Here is a 20,288-nt window from a genome sequence, read left to right as displayed (position 1 = left end):
AATTGGCATTAAGGTGTATAAGGGCAGTAACCCTGGATGAAAAAATGTCGGTAAAGGTGACCTCCCTTTTATTTTGCAATTGGCATCAAGGTGTGCAGGGAAAGTAACTCTGGATAAAAAAAAAGTTCGGCAAGGGTGACCTCCCCTTAATTTTGCAAATGGCGTCAAGATGTGCAAGGGAAGTAACTCTGGACTACAAAAGTTCGGCAATGGTTCTCTCCCTTTAATTTTCCAAATGGCATCAAGGTTGGCAAGGGAAGTAATTCTAGATAAAAAAATTTGGCAAGGGTGACCTCCCCTTAATTTTGCAAATGGCGTCAAGGTGGGCAGGGGAAGTAACTCTGGTAGGACTATAAAAGTTCGGCATGGGTGACCTCCCCTTAATTTTGCAAATGGCGTCAAGATGGGCAAGGGAAGTAACTCTGGTTGGACTACAAAAGTTAAGCAAGGGTGACCTCCCCTTAATTTTGCAAATGGCGTCAAAGTTTATAGGAGAAGTAACTCTGGTAGGACTATAAAAGTTCGGTAAAGGTGACCTCCCCTTAATTTTGCAAATAGCGTCAAGGTGGGCAAGGGAAGTGACTCTGGTTGGACTACAAAAGTTCGGCAAGGGTGACCTCCCCTTAATTTTACAAATGGCGTCAAGGTGGGCAGGGGAAGTAACTCTGGTAGGACTATGAAAGTTTGGCATGGGTGACCTCCCCTTAATATTGCAAATGGCATCAAGATGGACAGGGGAAGTAACTCTGGTTGGACTACAAAAGTTCGGCAAGGGTGACCTCCCCTTAATTTTGCAAATGGCGTCAAGGTGGGCAGGGGAAGTAACTCTGGTAGGACTATAAAAGTTCGGTAAGGGTGACCTACCCTTAATTTTGCAAATGGCGTTAACGTTGGCAAGGGAAGTAACTCTAGATGAAAAAAAACATTGGCAAGGGTGACCTCCCCTTTATTTTGCAAATGGCGTAAAAGTTTATAGGGGAAGTAACTCTAGATGAAAAGAAAATTGGCAAGGGTGACCTCCCCTTAATTTTGCAAATGGCGTCAAGGTGGGCAGGGGAAGTAACTCTGGTAGGACTATAAAAGTTCGGCATGGGTGACCTCCCCTTGATTTTGCAAATGGCGTTAAAGTTTATAGGGGAAGTAACTCTGGATGAAAAAAATTCGGCAAGGGTGACCTCCCTTTAATTTTGCAAATGGCGTCAAGATTGGCAAGGGAAGCAACTCTGATTGGACTACAAAAGTTCGGCAAGGGTGACCTCCCCTTAATTTTGCAAATGGCGTCAAGGTGGGCAGGAGAAGTAACTCTGGTAGGACTATAAAAGTTCGGCATGGGTGACCTCCCCTTGATTTTGCAAATGGCGTCAAAGTTTATAGGAGAAGTAACTCTGGATGAAAAAAAAGTTCGGCAAGGGTGACCTCCCCTTAATTTTGCAAATGGCGTCAAGGTGGGCAGGGGAAGTAACTCTGGTTGGACTACAAAAGTTCGGCAAGGGTGACCTCCCCTTAATTTTGCAAATGGCGTCAAGGTGGGCAGGGGAAGTAACTCTGGTAGGACTATAAAAGTTCGGTAAGGGTGACCTCCTCTTGATTTTGCAAATGGCGTCAAGGTTGGCAAGGGAAGTAACTCTAAATGAAAAAAAAATTGGCAAGGGTGATCTTCCCTTAATTTTGCAAATGGCGTCAAGGTGGGCAGGGGAAGTAACTCTGGTAGGACTTTAAAAGTTCGGCATGGGTGATCTCCCCTTGATTTTGCAAATGGCGTCAAAGTTTATAGGGGAAGTAACTCTGGATGAAAAAAAAGTTCGGTAAGGGTGACCTCCCCTTAATTTTGCAAATGGCGTCAAGGTGGGCAGGGGAAGTAACTGTGGTAGGACTATAAAAGTTCGGCAAGGGTGATCTCCCCTTAATTTTGCAAATGGCGTCAAAGTTTATAGGGGAAGTAACTCTGGATGAAAAAAAAGTTCGGCAAGGGTGACCTCCCCTTAATTTTGCAAATGGCGTCAAGGTGGGCAGGGGAAGTAACTCTGGATGAAAAAAGTTCGGCAAGGGCGACCTCCCCTTAATTTTGCAAATGGCGTCAAGCTGGCCAGGGGAAGTAACTCTGGTAGGACTATAAAAGTTCGGTAAGGGTGACCTCCCCTTAATTTTGCAAATGGCGTCAAGATGGGCAAGGGAAGTAACTCTGGTTGGACTACAAAAGTTCGGCAAGGGTGACCTCCCCTTAATTTTGCAAATGGCGTCAAGGTGGGCAGGGGAAGTAACTCTGGTAGGACTATAAAAGTTCGGCAAGGGTGACCTCCCCTTAATTTTGCAAATGGCGTCAAGGTTGGCAAGGGAAGTAACTCTAGATAAAAAAAATTGGCAAGGGTGACCTCCCCTTAATTTTGCAAATGGCGTCAAGGTGGGCAGGGGAAGTAACTCTGGTAGGACTTTAAAAGTTCGGCATGGGTGATCTCCCCTTGATTTTGCAAATGGCGTAAAAGTTTATAGGGGAAGTAACTCTAGATGAAAAAAAAAGTTCGGCATGGGTGATCTTCCCTTAATTTTGCAAATGGCGTCAAGGTGGGCATGGGAAGTAACTCTGGTAGGACTATAAAAGTTCGGCATGGGTGACCTCCCCTTGATTTTGCAAATGGCGTCAAAGTTTATAGGGGAAGTAACTCTGGATGAAAAAAAAGTTCGGCAAGGGTTACCTCCCCTTAATTTTGTTTTGCAAATGGCGTAAAGGTGAGCAGGGGAAGTAATTTTGAATGAAAAAAAAGTTCGGCAAGGGTGACCTTCCCTTAATTTTGCAAATGGCGTCAAGGTGGGCAGGGGAAGTAACTCTGGTAGGACTATAAAAGTTCGGCATGGGTGACCTCCCCTTGATTTTGCAAATGGCGTCCAATTTTATAGGGGAAGTAACTCTGGATGAAAAAAAAGTTCGGCAAGGGTGACCTCCCCTTAATTTTGCAAATGGCGTCAAGGTGGGCAGGGGAAGTAACTCTGGATGAAAAAAATATCGGCAAGGGAGACCTCCCTTTAATTTTACAAATGGCGTCAAGGTGGGCAGGGGAAGTAACTCTGGTAGGACTAAAAGTTTGGTAAGGGTGACCTCCCCTTAATTTTGCAAATGGCGTCAAGGTTGGCAAGGGAAGTAACTCTAGATGAAAAAAAAATTTGGCAAGGGTGACCTCCCCTTAATTTTGCAAATGGCGTCAAGGTGGGCAGGGGAAGTAACTCTGGTAGGACTATAAAAGTTCGGCATGGGTGACCTCCCCTTGATTTTGCAAATGGCGTAAAAGTTTATAGGGGAAGTAACTCTTGATGAAAAAAAATTTCGGCAAGGTTGACCTCCCCTTTATTTTGCAAATGGCGTCAAGGTGGGCAGGGGAAGTAACTCTGGTAGGACTATAAAAGTTTGGCATGGGTGACCTCCCTTTGATTTTGCAAATGGCGTAAAAGTATAGGGGAAGTAACTCTGGATGAAAAAAAGTTCGGCAAGGTTGACCTCCCCTTAATTTTGCAAATGGCGTCAAGGTGGGCAGGGGAAGTAATTCTGGATGAAGAAAAAAGTTCGACAAGGGTGACCTCCCCTTAATTTTGCAAATGGCGTGAAGGTGGGCAGGGGAAGTAAATCTGGTAGGACTATAAAAGTTCGGTAAGGGTGACCTCCCCATTATTTTGCAAATGGCGTCGTGGGTAGTGGAAGTAACTCTGGTTGGGCTACAAAAGTTCGGCAACGGTGACCTCCCCTTAATTTTGCAAATGGCGGGAGAATGAAGTTACCCCTTGAGGTTACTTTGAGTTACCCCATTGAGTTACTTGAGGTTGCTCAATGTAACCTCGCCTTTATTTTGCAAATGACCTGGATATTACAAGTTCAATTAGGTTAACATGCCGTTTAGTTTGTAAATCACGTCATGTAGGAAAGACTATTTTTGGAAGTCTTTATTCATTTACTTATCTTGTATTTTACAAATGACTTCAAGGAAGGAATGGGAAGTAATAGAAGAGGGCTATGGAAATCTACTTTATTTTGCAACCTGCGCCAAGGAGAGAAGGGAAAATAACTGGTTGACAAAGGACGAGTCGGGTTAACCTTGGGTTTAAGTGGACAGGGGTAAACACCCTTGTGTTTTGCAAATGGCGTCAACGAAAGGAAACAAAGTGCATGTCGGTAATATTATTCTGTGTACTGTGTAAATTAGAGAAAAGTTTGACCAACTCAACACACCTGCACTTTGTATATGGTATGAAGGAAGTAGGTTTACCAAAGGAAAGTCACATTTAATGTCAACATCAATAATCAATGCAATGCATAACCTTTTATTTTTTAAAGGAAAAAATCAACACAACTGTATGGCGTTTTATTCATTTTTCAAGCAGCAATAAATAGCACAAATAGGCACAAATTACATTGTAAAATATTAATATAGTGTTAAAGTTCTGAATAATATTCTTAAAATTTAATACGTGCAAAAATAACTACTAAACTGAACTATGCTCTGTAGGACCACATTTGTAACAGATCGCATTTGTAACAGATTTCGTACGTATGCGATCGCATTCGTAACAGGTAAAATGTGTTACGAATGTGTTTGTCCAACATGGGGGTTGACATGAGAAGCACATATGTATCATGTTGAGTTTTATACTGCAAATGTTCAATGAGTTGGTTGTCATCGCAACATCATTAAATAACTACCATAAGCACCATCACAAGTTAGCGTCGTCGTCGTCGAGGTCAATGACATCATAAAATTATTTGAGCCGCATCATGAGAAAATGGGCCTTCGGGAATCTTCGAGGCTTTGGGACCAGTGTGGGCCCAGGTCAGCCTGCCCATCCGCGCAGTCTGATCATGGCCCACACCGTTCGCTGTTATTTCAAAGAAGGCTTATTCTACCTGAATATGAAATTTTCTGACTCTGATTCAGATGCATAAATGCACAGGTCAGCCTAAATATAGACTTTCCGGAAATTCACGAAAATGTCCGAATGCCAATTTTTCCGTGACGTGGCTCAATTGTTATAATCATTTTTGCTTCCATTGTCACTACCACTTTAATATGATTACAACTTCAGCTACTTCTACTGTTACCTCGACTTGCTGAAATGTAGACCAACATGCTCAGGTCACTGGTTCGAACCCGGTGGCGACATACATTTGTAGCTATATTTCGTCATCCAGAGCTGTTTCAAGTTGGTTGACAAACACGAAGCTGCTATGTCACGGGACAAATTAAATACAACTTGTCATGGACGGAGTCGTTAGCCTTAAGTCTAGGAGGGCCCGACCTTGTGCTGCGAACTAATGTCTATGGGATTTTAAGAAAATACATCTTATTTTCTAATTACCTTCACCCCACTGAGTCCGTCTGTAGGCCTTCTTTTATTATAATCCGGCCGTGAAATAGCGGAGTCTAAGCGTTCGTGCAGTTATATATATATAAGTTCATGTCCTTGGTATAACTTGCCCATTCATAGTCAGATTTTCAAGTTATTTGGTACAAATGATCAGCATGGATAGAAGGTGTGTTGAGATCATGGTCCTTGTTGCTACATGTATATATCCAAGATCAAGTTCACAGCTTTGAACTTAGATTGGTTGTGTTATTTTGTTGTAATATATATGTTTGTGCCCGAATCATAACCCGCTTTAGTCAGATTTCCAAATACTTTGGTACAAATAACCACCATTCATTGACAATCTGTAGTGATCATATTACACCTATTACTGCAAACGTCTCAAATTTTGGGACTCTGTAGAATGGTTTCGATGAATATTATTTTTGTTTGTAAGTAAGGTATTAACTGGGTGGATGAAAGACACATTGTCAATATCTCTGGAAATTCTGGCCCTGACTAGAAATTCAACTCGCTCCGCCGGTTTCGTAATCTGCAAAACTATCCACTGCACCAGCCTCACCGATGGAGTTAGTCGTGCCGCTCCTATAGAGATACAAAATAAGAGTGTTTCCATACGAATGCAGACACCAGGCCTGGCAAGACAACTCTCATAGTAAATATAATTTCAATAAAGTTCACGCCAGAGTTTTAAGTTGGACATATTTCATTTGTCGTCAGTTTAAGTTTTTTTATGTTTAAAGCAATGCGAATTGACAAAGATAAACAAAACGAAAACGAAAAACCTATCTTGCAGCGAACCCGTGGACACCGACGACATCAGGATCAGAAAAATAGTCATAAGCAGTCCTCGATTTGTCAAGCTAGTCACTATTTTTAAGTATACATAGATGTATATATACCCAGTGTTCAGCTTTAACAAGACTTTCTATGTTAGTTGAGACTGCCTTGATCTTGATTTTCGAGTGCGCTTTATTTGTTGTTGAAGCGATACAACCATTATAAAAGTTGAACAGGGATCGCATGTGGTGTATCTTCCCCTTTAATCATACATATTCATATACATGTATTCATGCATTTAATAAAAATGAAATCTTACAAAGCAAAATCTATATGGGAAGTTTATAAGTGACATGTACATGAAGTACTATGAACAGACCAGTCATGATAACCATTCGGTATTCTTGCTACGTTTAATTGCCAGATAACCAACCAGTACCGAGATATTAACCTAACCGGAAATATCCCTCTAATCAACAAGAGGGCCGTCATGGCCCACTATCGCTCACATGAGTAATACTACACAATACATGTTATTATATAATTTATATACAAGTTTGATCAAAATGCAATAATAAATATGGCCTCTATTGTGTTCACAAGACTAAAATAAGCAGATTTTGCCATTTCAGCCATAAGTCTGAGATCAGTGGGCGATATGGCTGTTTTGAAAGGAAGTGAGATCCTATATAAGTTTAATGAAAATCAAATAATAAATGTAGTCTCCATTGTCTTCACAAGCAGCATTTTTTACCAATTCAGGGGCCGTAACTCGAAGTCAAATAAATGGTGCAATACGGTTGTCTTTGAAAGGAACCGAGATCTTATAGATATATAAGTTGTATGCATATTGAGTAAAAATAACAAAACATGCGGTCTTAATCGGGTTCAGAAGGCTAAAATCAGTAATTATTGCCATTCCAGGGGCCATAACTCCTAGATGAATAAGGTGATATGGCTGGTTTTCGAAAGGAACCGAGATATAGATCTATATTAAGTTCTGTGCAAGTTTTGTCAAAATCAAATGATAAATATTGTCTCTGTCATATTCGCAAAAAAAATGTGAACGGACGGGTGATCGCAATAGCTTACATTGTCACTTTGTACAAGTGAGCTAAAACATGTTACAAATGTGTTTCAGATGTAAAAATGCACTTTTTTGTTCATTTTTCCGATTGAAAATGACATGCGACAAATGTGATTAGATGTCACATCAAAAATCGGCATCGATCACATTCGTCACAAAAATTGTTACATATGTGCTTGATTTCTGTTGCGTATGCGATCTCATTTGTAACACGTGTTACATATGCGATCGCATTTGTAACACCTGTTACAAATGCGATCTGTTACGAATGTGGTCCTACAATGCTCTCATCACGAACAGTAAAATTCCCTGAGAAGAAATGGTAAGCTTAAATATATTTGAAGTTCTGACTGTCATTAAGAAACAACCAGTGAGCACGAAAAATATACATTACTATTATACAAAGTATAAAATGTATAAAATCAATAGATTAAGACAAACATATTTGATAGATATAAAGAGAGGAAAAATACACTCTTCTTTGGAATATAACCCCAAAAATGTCTGACAACAGCTATGTAGATACTGAAATTTTGACTGTTATTTCAAAATAGTAAATTTTCAAAAGGAAAATGGCATTCTTTTTTTTAGATTATAAAATATTTTAAAACAGCTTTACTTATTTCTGTCCTAAGTTGTGTCACTTTTTAGCCGGCTCCCCTCAAAACATTGATGCTTGTTACTTACTAACTGTTGTAAAGAGATATAGAAAGAGGGCATTTGTTTGTTGTAGTGTAAGATCGAAATATCTTTCGCCGTAAACTTAAATCTGATGTTTCCGCGTTAAAGTTAATTCAGTATTACACGTTCTTTTTAATTATTACATTAGTCGGTATAAAAATCATTCAGAGCTTATGTTGTATTGTTTTATGTCTTGTTGAATTAAAATAAATTGATCTCCTCTAATCTTATTCAAGCGCCATGCGTAACGTCACGCCATATTTCATGACGTCACAATGTTTATGTTGGAAAACGCTAAATAGATCTACGAGATGCAACTGTTTCATTAACATGGTCATTTGAATGGTTTGGCGGGTATGTCGGTGTTTTGTAAGCATTAATATACATCTTTTGTCTTCTTGAATCAAAATGATAGTCCTTACAATTCATATCTTCTCGCGTTCAAGTGTAGTTAAGTACTAGTGAAAATCATATTTGGATTTCTGTCCGTTTCAAACAATGAATTTAACATGTTATAATCTTATATTCCAGGAATCCTATAAAAGCGGACTAAAAATCAAAAAGTTTGCCCATAATTCTCTAAACATCTTTTTACCCATCATTCTTATAGATATTCCAGACTAAAGTTTAACAAATTGTTCCTATAAAAGACAGTTTCTTTTAAAGCCATTTCAGCCCCAAGCGTTAATGTTAGTGCTCAAAAGTTAGGTGTCAGTTAAGAGTTATGCCAAACTGTGTAAAATTCAGTGTACAAAAATGAGGCCAAAATGACTTTAAAAAGCTACTTTTAGATGATAGTCAAAGGACGGTAGCATATGTGCTATGATTTTATCTCTGCATGTTGTAGTTACTGGAGTATGTAATTTCATGTCAACCTTTCACAGTATTACTAAAATATAATGGAACTTTAACCCTGATAAATCCACTGTTTCATAAGTTGGAAATCCAAATACAATTTTCAGTTGCACGCAACATCACTTTAACGCGAAAGAATATGAATTACCTGTAATCGGATAGTTTTTCATAACGACAAAACATTAGAAAATTACTATATTAAAATGTACAAAGAATAAATCTCATAGAACTATACAACTTTTTCCAACATAAATATTGCCGTAAGAGTAAGCGTAACGTTGCACATTGCGCGTGACGTTACACTAGTAAAAGGTGTTCAATTTAGTACACATATATTCAAATGCATTAAATGAAATTTCTTCGATATGTATGTAAAATCGAATTATTTTTCACGTAAACACTAGAGTTTACAATTTTCGCCAGCTGCATCTAGAATGATTCGATATTCGATCTTACACTGAAACAAACAAATATCAGAGTTGTCTCTAAATTTATTATTTGTGTAAAAGGATTTTGTTCATTAACTGATCCATGCATTTTATTTTTGAAAACTACCCCTGTCCAGGCGAACGAAAGCTATTGTGAAATTTAAAATTTTGAAACACCTTTTAAATAATGAACCAAATTAGTATTCTACGTGGCTTCTTACAAATATTGGATGCCCCTATTTTTTAATTATCAAAGTCAAATTCATAACATAATAATATTTAAAAAAAAGAACATATACGAAAAAAGATGCATAATTTCATTACAAATTACAAACAAAGCTAGAAGTATTCAAAGCTTAATTAAAATAGTCCGACTAGATTAGTCTTCCGAAACAATAATTTCCTCAATATTGTATTCTAAAATAGGAAAAACTTGTTAAATAATTGATCCAATTAAAAAAATATTATACATTTCGTCTTCTCACATATAAGTTTGTGTAAGGAATGTATTTTTGGGGTAGGTATGTGGTTTGGGGTAGAGGAAGTGTGGGAAGGGCTTAAACGTGTTGGATATGAGGGATATAAGTTCTAAGAAACATTATCAGTTACAAGTCAAATAGAGAAGTGTATCATAAAATTATAACTAACACTGTTACAAAACCTGTTACAAAACCTGACCCTAGTGACCTTGACCTTTGAACTACCTGACCCTAAACCTAAAGATTTCTGCCCCTTCCTAAGATAAATCCTTATGTGAGATTTGATGATTATTGGGCTTTAGAAGAGAGAGAGAAGGTTGTCATAAAACTTTAACCAACACTATTACAATATTTGACCAAAGTGACCTTGACCTATAGGATAGTTAACTGTTAACTAATAGATGTCTGCCATTTACTAAAATCAACACTTACGTGAAGGTACTGTCGTGGCAGTAGTTAAGAAGATGACAGTGAAACCAACGACACGGTAACCCTCCTTTACTTCAAATTGTCGAGCTAAATATCTTCGGTGTGAAGCGGACATGAAGTAAAGCTATTTGATTTTCGACCTCCATGAGTAACCTTGACTTTGGCCTTGGTTGTGTGCTCTAAACATTGTCTTGATGAGGTGTATAATTGATACCAGTTTTGTGAAAATGCGGACACGATGGGCGGATGGACGGGCGGACCAGCGGACATGAGTGACTCCAATATAGCCCCATATACTTTGTACGCAGGGATATAATTATATTCATTTCAGCTTATGTCTAATCTATTCAACTATGCTTGTGTCAAGGCGGCTGTGGTGCTGTCATGCTTTTGTGCTTTCACCAGGTCTGTCATGGGCTCATCATAGTTGGTTCTTCTTTCTGCAGACATTTCTCGCTTATTTGTTTGAAATCAATCTGAAAATGATGATAAAAAATTAAGATACGAAATACTTTCTGGTCGTAAGGTCAAATTTGATAAAATCTCCGTTTTTTTTCTTTAAAGGGTAATTAAGAAAAGTATATATCTTCCCTTCCTTCGCAGGTGAAAAAAATAAAAATTAGGAAAGCTGTAGCTCATATAGTTTTTGAGAAAAGGTGGACCTAAGCAAAAACAAGAGGGCCATGATGGCCCTATATCGCTCACCTGTTATCATTGCACTTGAGGACAAGAAAGTCCGCAGAAAATATATCTAAGTCAAAAGGACCGGAACAACAAAGGGAAGAAATTTAACCAAAAAGAAAAAAAATCTTACAAGGTACAGATATTTCATAATACACCTAAAAATTGGTGGTACTATCCATGTTGCTACCACAGAAAAGTGTTCTCGGTTTTTCCCTACGGCCAACAATAAAAAAGTTTTTAAAAATAAGCTATTTATAGTAACGTAAAAGGGAAGTAATTCAAAAAAAAATTATTGTAAGTGAACAAAAGAAGGATCTGCCAAATAAATCTATTGACAGAAATGAAATTTCAGATCAGTATCTTCATTAGTTATGGAGATATACCCATTTTAATTTGAAATAAAGGGAGGTAATTTGACATAAAATCAGTCCATAGTTATCTACCCTGATTGGCTCAGTCCAACTAATAACAATAATGAAATTTCAAGTAAGTCCTATAAGTACTTACTGATATAAATCCATTTTGATTACAATCATGGGAGGTAATCAGATATAAAATAACTCTGGAACTTACGATTGGATCTGATTTGTCATGGAATCCAAGATTTATTGTTGTTGAAGATATTTTGGAAGTTTGTATCAAATAAAACCATAAATGAAGTCTCTATATGGCTGCAAAAGCCAAAATAGCCAATTCTGGACCTTTAAGGGGCCATAACTCTGGAACCCATGAAGGAATCTGGCCAGTTAAAGAAAGGAACCAAGATCTTGTAGTGATACAAGTTGTGTGCAAGTTTGGTTAAAATCAAATCATAAATGAAGCTGCTATTGTGCAGACAAGGTCAAAATAGCTGATTCTGGCCCTTTCATGGGCCATCACTCTGGAACCCATCATGGCATCTCGCCAGTTCAAGAAAGGAACCAAGATCTTATGGTGATACAAGTTGTGTGCAAGTTTGGTTAAAATAAAATTATAAATGAAGCTGCTATTGTGCAGACAAGGTCAAAATAGCTAATTCTGGCCCTTTGAGGGGCCATAACTCTGGAACCCATAATGGAATCTGACCAGTTCAAGAAAGAAACCAAGATCTTATGGTGATACAAGTTGTGTGCCAGTTTGGTAAAAATCAAATCATAAATAAAGCTGCTATTGTGCAGACAATGTCAAAATAGCTAATTTTGGCCCTTTCAGGGGCCATAACTCTGGAACCCATAATGGGATCTGGCCAATTCAAGAAAGGAACCGAGATCTTATGGTGATACAAGTTGTGTGCAAGTTTGGTTAAAATAAAATCATAAATGAAACCATTATCATGCAGACAAGAAATTGTTGACGCACGCACGGACGGACGGACGGACGCACAGACGACGGACGACGGACGAAGGGTGATCACAAAAGCTCACCTTGTCACTATGTGACAGGTGAGCTAAAAATTAGCTGACAACGAAGATCGAGTGACGACAATACCTCGTAGATTTTTTTTCAAGCTAAAAATTAAGTACAAAATGGGAGTTACTTTTACAAATATTTACAAGTAAGTAACTGTTATGGTTCTTCTGCTTTCCATTTCCATTCAGTGTGGTCATCTTTCACTGTGTAAAGTTACATAAAATTCCTTTAGTTGAAACAAGTTAAAAAAACAACCGAAGTACAAAAAAAAGCAGGAAAACCTTTTCAAAACAGGATTATGGTAATTTAACATTTCAACGGATCTTACTATAATATTTAATTACATCAAGTGACAATGAAGTGGTGTTAAGAAATAAAAATGTAAAAATAAAAGGAAGGACAATTTTATAAATGCAGTTTGTGTTCTAACAATTGTCATGACAAATTACTGGGGTGAAGATCAAATGCAATACTTCAATGGTTTCAGAATGCTTTAAAGAAAAACAACAAACCTGCCACATTTTCTATGACCAACACAACCAGAAGGGAATAATTAATTTTTTATCAACATAAAAGGCAGATTTTAGGAAACATGTGTAAACTTCTTATGATATCAAAGTTATGTAAACTTTCAAGTCAATGCATACATGTTTCAAAAATATTTAAGGAAATGTCAGTCTGGGGAATTTTCTTAAGTGCAAAAACAGTATTAACTTTGTCAAAAAAAAGCTCAAAGTTATGGGACATGGTATGTGACCATGCCTCACGATTTTAGTAACCTATTTTGAACTTCCTACACAATAGTTTCTTTGGTTTCAGGATATTTGAGAAACACAACAACTTTGCCATATTTTCAGAGTAGAAAAGTGGAATTACTATGTCAAAATAGACAGTCTTAGTGAAATGGATATGAAAAACTTGCTTTATTATCCTAGAGATTTGTGTAATGTTTCTACCAATTGAAGGCAATGTAGATTTTGAGATCTTTTCAAAGTGAAAAAGGGAAACAATTTTGTTAAAACAAAGGTTAGTGATGTTGGACCTATTGTTAACTCTGACTACTTTTTTCTTCCCCTTTCTTATTGTACTTTTTCATATTTGTTTTAAATTTCTAGTGAATGTACATCACTGGATATTATTCAATTTGTTAAGTTTCAAAATGAAATCTGCACGTTTTTCAAAAATATTCAAGTTAAAACTATTCTGCATGGATGGGATCGGACAACACAGGGATGGGCTGGACATAGGGATTCTTAACAGACTCCACGAACCAAGTTTGATGGGCACAAAATCAATGAAGCCTCTTTATTCATCTCTACATATAGATGGAAAACTGAAAAAAAATGCATTATACAAAATGTGTATATTGAATGGAGATTTTCTACCCACATCAACTGAAATATTAGTTCATATATTTTCATGAAAAACATCACAGGCAATGTAATATCCCAAATAATTTATACCATTAAATCTGGATTACACAACATAGAGAGTGTCAGTGTCAGTCACACATTCGTACCATTTCCGTTATAAATAGTCTGAGCTTTATTTAAGATTTGGTCAAAAAACAAAAAAAAGGAAAGAGAAATAGAAAAAAAGAACAGGAAAAAAGAAAAAGAATATAAAAAGAGAAAAAAATGGGAAATTTAGATGTCTTTAAGTAATACTCAGCTGTATGTACTTGTACGGAAAACTTTAACCAGGATTTTCTAAGTCCAAATGGGGGCATAATTTGGCCAAAATGCAGGTCAGAGTTATGGGACTTGATGCAATCAACTAGTTTTATAACCCCGAAGACACATGTGAAGTTTCAATTCAATATCTGAATTAGTTTTGGAAATAGTAACTTGCATGTAAAACTTTAACCAGGATTTTCTAAGTCCAAAAGAAGGCATATTTGCTCAAAATACATGTCAGAGTTGTGAGACTTGACCCAGTGAGGCTGGCAGTTGATCTAGAAAAAGAAATAAATAAGTTTCAAATCTGTATGCCTTTTAGTAATAGCTGTATGTACTTGTACGCAAAACTTTAACCAGGATTTTCTAAGTTCAACAGGGCATAATTTGGCCAAAATGCAGGTTAGAGTTGTGGGACTTGGTGCTATCAACTAGTTTTAATTTATAACCCCAAAGACACATGTGAAGTTTCAATTCAATATCTGTACTAGTTTTGGAGATAGTAACTTGCGTGTAAAACTTAAACCAGGATTTTCTAAGTCCAAAAGGAGGCATAATTTGCTCAAAATACATGTCAGGGACTTGACCCAGTGAGGTTGGTAATTGACCTAGAAAAAGAAAAAAAAAATAAGTTTCAAAGCTATATGCCTTTAAATAATAGCCATATGTACTTGCATGCAAAATATTAACCAAGGTGTGATGCCGACGCCGGCGCCAGGGTGAATAGAACTGCTTGACTTTTCTTCGAAAAGTCGAGCTAAAAATCCTTGAGCCAAAATCCTTGTCCTAGGTATGTAGTCTTGCCTGCATATGGAGACTATTATTTACCAGATTATACCAGACTATAATGGTACCATACTATAATGGTAAACAAGTGTAAAAGTTTCAAAGCCACATGGCAAACAGTTTAGACAAGATATGGACTGGTACGAAAAACTTAACTGATTTCCAAGTCCTAAAGAAGCCAAAGTTCAGCCAAGTATCTTTGAAATAGTTACACACCCTTGGCTACAGATGGAGATCATGCCAATAAACAAGTGTTCAAAGTTTAGAAGCCACCTGTCAAATACCTTTGACAAAACGTGGACTTCTACGAAAGCTTAACCAATTTCCAAGTACAAAAGGGGCCACAATTCAGCCAAAATATTTGACAGAGTTATGTTCTCTTGTCTACAGATAGAGACTGTTATAATGAACAAGTGATAAAAATTTCAAAGCCATATGTCAAACCATTAGAGTAGGATAGCTCATCTTAGTCGAGCTAAAATTCAGACGAGGTAAAATACTGAAAAAAAAATGGAAAGTTGAGTTTTTGAATTACATAAATCTTTCATAGTTCATAAAAGGCATACATTCATACAGCATGCACCAACGGTATTTTGCTCTTTCTTCAAGGTTTTTATATGGTCATGGTCCAATATTCATTATAAGAGCACAGCAATGCGGAGCAATATACGCCCGAAGATATGACCTTAGAACCCTAAGTGTGACATTGACCTTTAAGTGAGCCATCCGAACATGTCGTCCCGATGTGGTGAACATTTGTGCCAGTTCAAGAGTTACAGAGCGGACACGAAACAAAGCCACATGAACTTTGATTCCTAAGTGTGACCTTGACCTTGAAGCGAGTCATCCAAAACATGCGCTCTACACGTCGTCATGATGTGGTGTACATTTGTGTCAAGTTTCTTCGAAATCCTTAAATGGGTACTAGAGTTACAGAGCGGACACGAAATTGCTAACGGACGGAGAGACGGACGGACGAATACCGGCGTCATAACATAATACATCCACTTAGGGCATATAATAAGTACTTGAATTCTTGAACACTCAAATTTCTTGGCGAATGTTCTATCAATCTTTCCACGGACTGTGTGTTGAATATGCTTGGAGTAATTTAATGAAAAAAGTGAGATCGGATAATTTCTTTTATAAATAATCCTTTAAACCTATCACATGATTCTCCTTTTTCACGGACAACTCGTAAAGTATTAATATGTCTACTTCTTCTGAGGGAAGATGTAATAATGTTGTTAAGAAATATATTAACAAACTGAACCTCAAGACGAAACTGCAGTTGTACGTGTCCTCTAGAATGTTTGACAAAAAAGAAAACCAGGATAGGGGTTTTGTTTTTTTGCGGCAAGAATCGAATCCTAACTGTGTCCGGTTCAGTCGTCTGCAGTAGGTCTGTTTACTGTTAAAATATGTATAAGCACAATTTGAACAGTCGTGCTTAAAGCACACTATTGCAGTATAAATAGTACAAAATTAATCATGAATTGCTTACAAAATAGTCAAACAAAAATTCTGAATGGTATTACCTGGCATGCATCGGACGTTCAGCTGTACGAAACACCAAATACACGATTATTTTTGTTTTCTACAATCGATTCTTTTTCTGTGTCTTTCAATGATGTCAAGCAATGTCTTTTTGCCTTTTTAAATCTGAAATAAATCATAATTTATAGACATGATACTATAATAACCAACGAAATCTATGAAATTCAATATAAATATGCTAAGTATTGCTTAATTATTGACAGTTTCTTTTTACAATAATTCTCGAAACAACTCTTTATTATGTTTATTATAACAGATGTTCTTGAGATTGTTGATTTCGAATCATTTACACATCCTGATGTGTGTTCGAGCCTCGCCCCAGGTCGTTGAATTCTTTCACTTCAATGTTTTGCTGAATGTTTGTGACCAATATTTAAACTTAATGACTTATCCAATATTCGGGGACTTTACTGGTTATAAAATCGTTTTTATACAAATTGAAAAGCTTACTTTGGAATGGCTTACTAGTATTCACATGTGGTTAGGAATTGTAACTGGCCAATCAGAGAGCTTCATTTTCAAGTACTGTCATTTTCCACACGAGATAAACGAGTTGGTTTTACAATGAACATGTAGTGACTCACAACAATTTAAAAATCAAATTCGGTTTTAATCTCACTTATCATAGAGGATGCAAAAACTAAAACACTTTGAAATTTCATTTGAATACTAGATTTCTATATTGATCTTTTGTAAAATAAAGTTTAACGTTTTTAACAGGGAGTCGGGGTAAAGTCCGAGTAAAGAGTAGCGATACCGCGACTGAAATTAGTACCATTTCGCAATGTTTCGGTCACTAGTTTCAAGTGTGTTTCTAGTATTGACGCAAAACCATGCCATGTGAAAAAGTGCGTTTTATCTTTAGATATGGAGGAAAGATGTATAATTACAAATGCAGGATTTCTAAAGACCAGCTGAATCAATGGCTTTAAAACCCGGTAAACAAACCAAATAATGGAACTGTCTAAACATGTAAAGGTAAAATTATATTCAAAGAAAAAACAAGTGTTCGATAGAATAATACTTCAAATTGAAAAAGTGGCAACAAATCGAGTACCGAACTCCACAAAAAAATGCACACGTCTACTTCAAGCCTATAAAGTTTACCTAGTTTCATTTAAATGGTAGAACTTCAGTACACAATGTTTAGATATAGTTGTAATATTTAGATATCCGAAAAACGAACATAATTCGGTAGAAAAAATCATCTGGTGGAAACTATATGAGAAGTTGACTACAAAAAGTTCTGAAGAAGTAGTAATATTTCAAAGCACGAAAAAGGATAATAACTTCAGAAGAGTATGACATGAAAAGCGTATGTCAATTAAATGATAATTACATAGTGTATTATATACTGTATACCAAGTTTCATTTCCATTAGACATAAACAGTAAGAGCAGTTGAGTACACAAGAATGTGACTGGTGGACTGGCGGACTGACGGATAATTCAAACACTATGTGCATCACAGGTCTTTGACAATGTGGGCATAAATATATGTAGCAATTTACGTCGTATCATAATTCGCCTATAATTCAGGCAAACGAGATTATTTCTATGTTCATTTGGAAGTTCTTAGAGATAAAAAATATTGTAAATAACAATGTGTATATTTTTCGGACATCCGTTGCTGACATAAAAACAAACGCGGTCTGAACTTCAGAGTGACCTGTTCGCTAATTTAAAGTACACTTAGTTAAAACAGAATTCATTTACATTTGCGAGCTGGTTTCTAATCAGTATCCGCATCTCATCCGATACCGCGGCCAAAGTTCTCTCTCATCTGGATTTGAATCAGAAGTCAAATGATCTACCATTATGGCCACGTTTGTCAGTCTGGGTGAGTACATTGTGCAGGGAATTTAATTCATATGATACATACTTGTCAGAAGAATTATTTGTCACAAGTCCATGTTTATGAAACTTTATTTTAGCGTGTGCGTACAAATCAGGTACAATATCAAACTAACAAAATAAACGTTATGAAGTAATATAGTATACTCTTTACCTGGATGACGTTGTTGTCTGTCCGGCCATCAATGATTTTCTGCAATGTGCACGAAGTGTGAAAGAGCTCTCTACCATCAGGAAGACAGGCAAATTCAGACGATATGACCATCAAGGCTTGATTTCCACTAAAACCACTTTATCTTGCCCATAGAGTAGAGCTGAAAATTTATTTACCACATACTAAATTATAAACTCCGTTAAGTTACAACGGTACCTGAAAGACGAGCTTTGTTTCAATTTCACTTATGTTAAAGAAAAAATATATAATATATGAAATTATTTTTAGCGTCAGTGCGCATGTGATAAAATGTGGCATCGTGAAATATGCACTCGTTCTTTCACGGAACAGGTCCTAATATTGCGCTTCTAAAGTATCTAGTGTCACCTGGTAGAAGCAACTGGTGACTGCTAGCCTAGCAATGATATAACTGGCAACTGAATGCCATGTTATAAATTCTCTTATATCATATGGATATAATCCTTGTTCAGTTACCAAAATGACTATGTTGTAAAATTTAAATAATTAACGTTACTAGTCAATGGTACATAACTTGACAAATATCTCATAAGATAAATAAAGTTGTCAAGAAATCAGACGTCTGCCTATATTAAATTTTGTCAAACAAGTCAATCACTCAAGATAGCCGAATTCACTTCCTTAACCAGAAGAATTAACTCTCCAAGCTACTAGTATGTCAGGAACTATAAGTGTAATACAAATTCTGGCTTGAACTCGCACCGCGTACATGACAATTCTAATCCAGTAACATACCTTGTTGAAAACATGATTACTATGTTGACAAAAGGGCTCCGGCACACCTCTGGTAATCATCATCTTTATAGTACCAGCAAGACAAGTCCCACGGAAACTGTACTTCATCAACTAAAAATGTTCTTCCTGTTAATACTAAAATAAATAGCCACATTGTTTTTCCTAGGTTCCTCACCAATTCTTACTTCCGCCAAAGTCTTGTATGGGAAGTTGAGTATTTCAACTTACTTTCAAAATGAAAAGACACTTTTATCCCTGTTTACTTTTTACATACAGAAATTAAAATTTCGTATTAAAATCTTATGATTTGAAAAAATAACACGGGTTAAAGCTCACACACCGATTATCGCAGTTTCGAACCCCGTCTCGGGCTGATATGACTTATTTAAACCACAGTACTGCAGTTACCTCAATAGAGTTTTCTAGACGTAAAATTACATCAATTGTGAAAAACTTGAACATTTCATAGTGTAACTTACTAGTAACTGAATTACCGATTTGTATTGAAAGTGCCGCGGTTATAAATCATAAGTAAGTCCTTACGTGTATGGTCCAGAAAACTGCTCCTTGTATAGGATAGTTCGGGTTCCTCGTCGAATAGCCTCCATTTGAGTTTTCATCAAACAGTTTTGAGTTTCCCATCCGATACTTCGAGTTTTACTTTCACCAAAGCCAGAAACTGTATGCTCATTGAAAAGCTCCGGGAGAAAAATCCGATCTTTGTTTTCTGAAGCTGCTGACTGAACACTGGTAGTCATCATGTAACAATTAACAGTAATGAGTTTAATATCAACTAAGAATTGAGACAGTGTAGGCCTACATGATAACCAGAAAACACCAAGATTTTTAAAATGAAAATGAATGTGCATTAACTTAGTTGAAAACTGCATGCCTAATATAAAGCTAGCCAATGAAATGAACTTATCGTACAGACAAATAAAACATACCTCATTGCGCCCAAGAAAATGGACCAAGCCTTACCGTACGCTAAACCACTTGAAGTCTACAACATAACATCTTTGCTTGTAATTGTACATTCAACATCAGCCAACATAGCTGTACCGTCCACTTAACCATTGTAAAATCTACAACATGACATCCGTGTACGCGCTTGTAGTCAACACCAGCCTCCATTTTGGAAAAGTCTGCCAAACATTCATACAAAATAGGATAATGTATGAAGCAATATACATACCTGTTCATGATATAGAGAGAAGCTGTTTGATCCGTCCCGTCTCCTAGTATGGAAAAAAAACAGGAATACAGAACAAAAAAAAAAACAACATAAGATAGAACAATTGCGCCCGTTTACGTAGATGTCGTCTGC

General features: G+C 36.8%; 1 long non-coding RNA gene across 1 annotated transcript; it reads right to left on the bottom strand.

The window, feature by feature from the left end:
* Nucleotides 1-4,612: 4,612 nt before the first annotated feature.
* Nucleotides 4,613-18,343, bottom strand: LOC128547371 (uncharacterized). The gene is made up of 3 exons (XR_008366481.1): nt 18,188-18,343; nt 16,162-16,285; nt 4,613-10,564 (listed from the first exon to the last, which is right to left on the bottom strand). It is a non-coding gene; the product is annotated as an uncharacterized LOC128547371 (long non-coding RNA).
* Nucleotides 18,344-20,288: the final 1,945 nt, after the last annotated feature.

Source organism: Mercenaria mercenaria, chromosome 12 (genome assembly GCF_021730395.1).
Source record: "Mercenaria mercenaria strain notata chromosome 12, MADL_Memer_1, whole genome shotgun sequence".
Taxonomy (NCBI): domain Eukaryota; kingdom Metazoa; phylum Mollusca; class Bivalvia; order Venerida; family Veneridae; genus Mercenaria; species Mercenaria mercenaria.
This window is presented reverse-complemented; position numbering and strand designations above follow the sequence as displayed.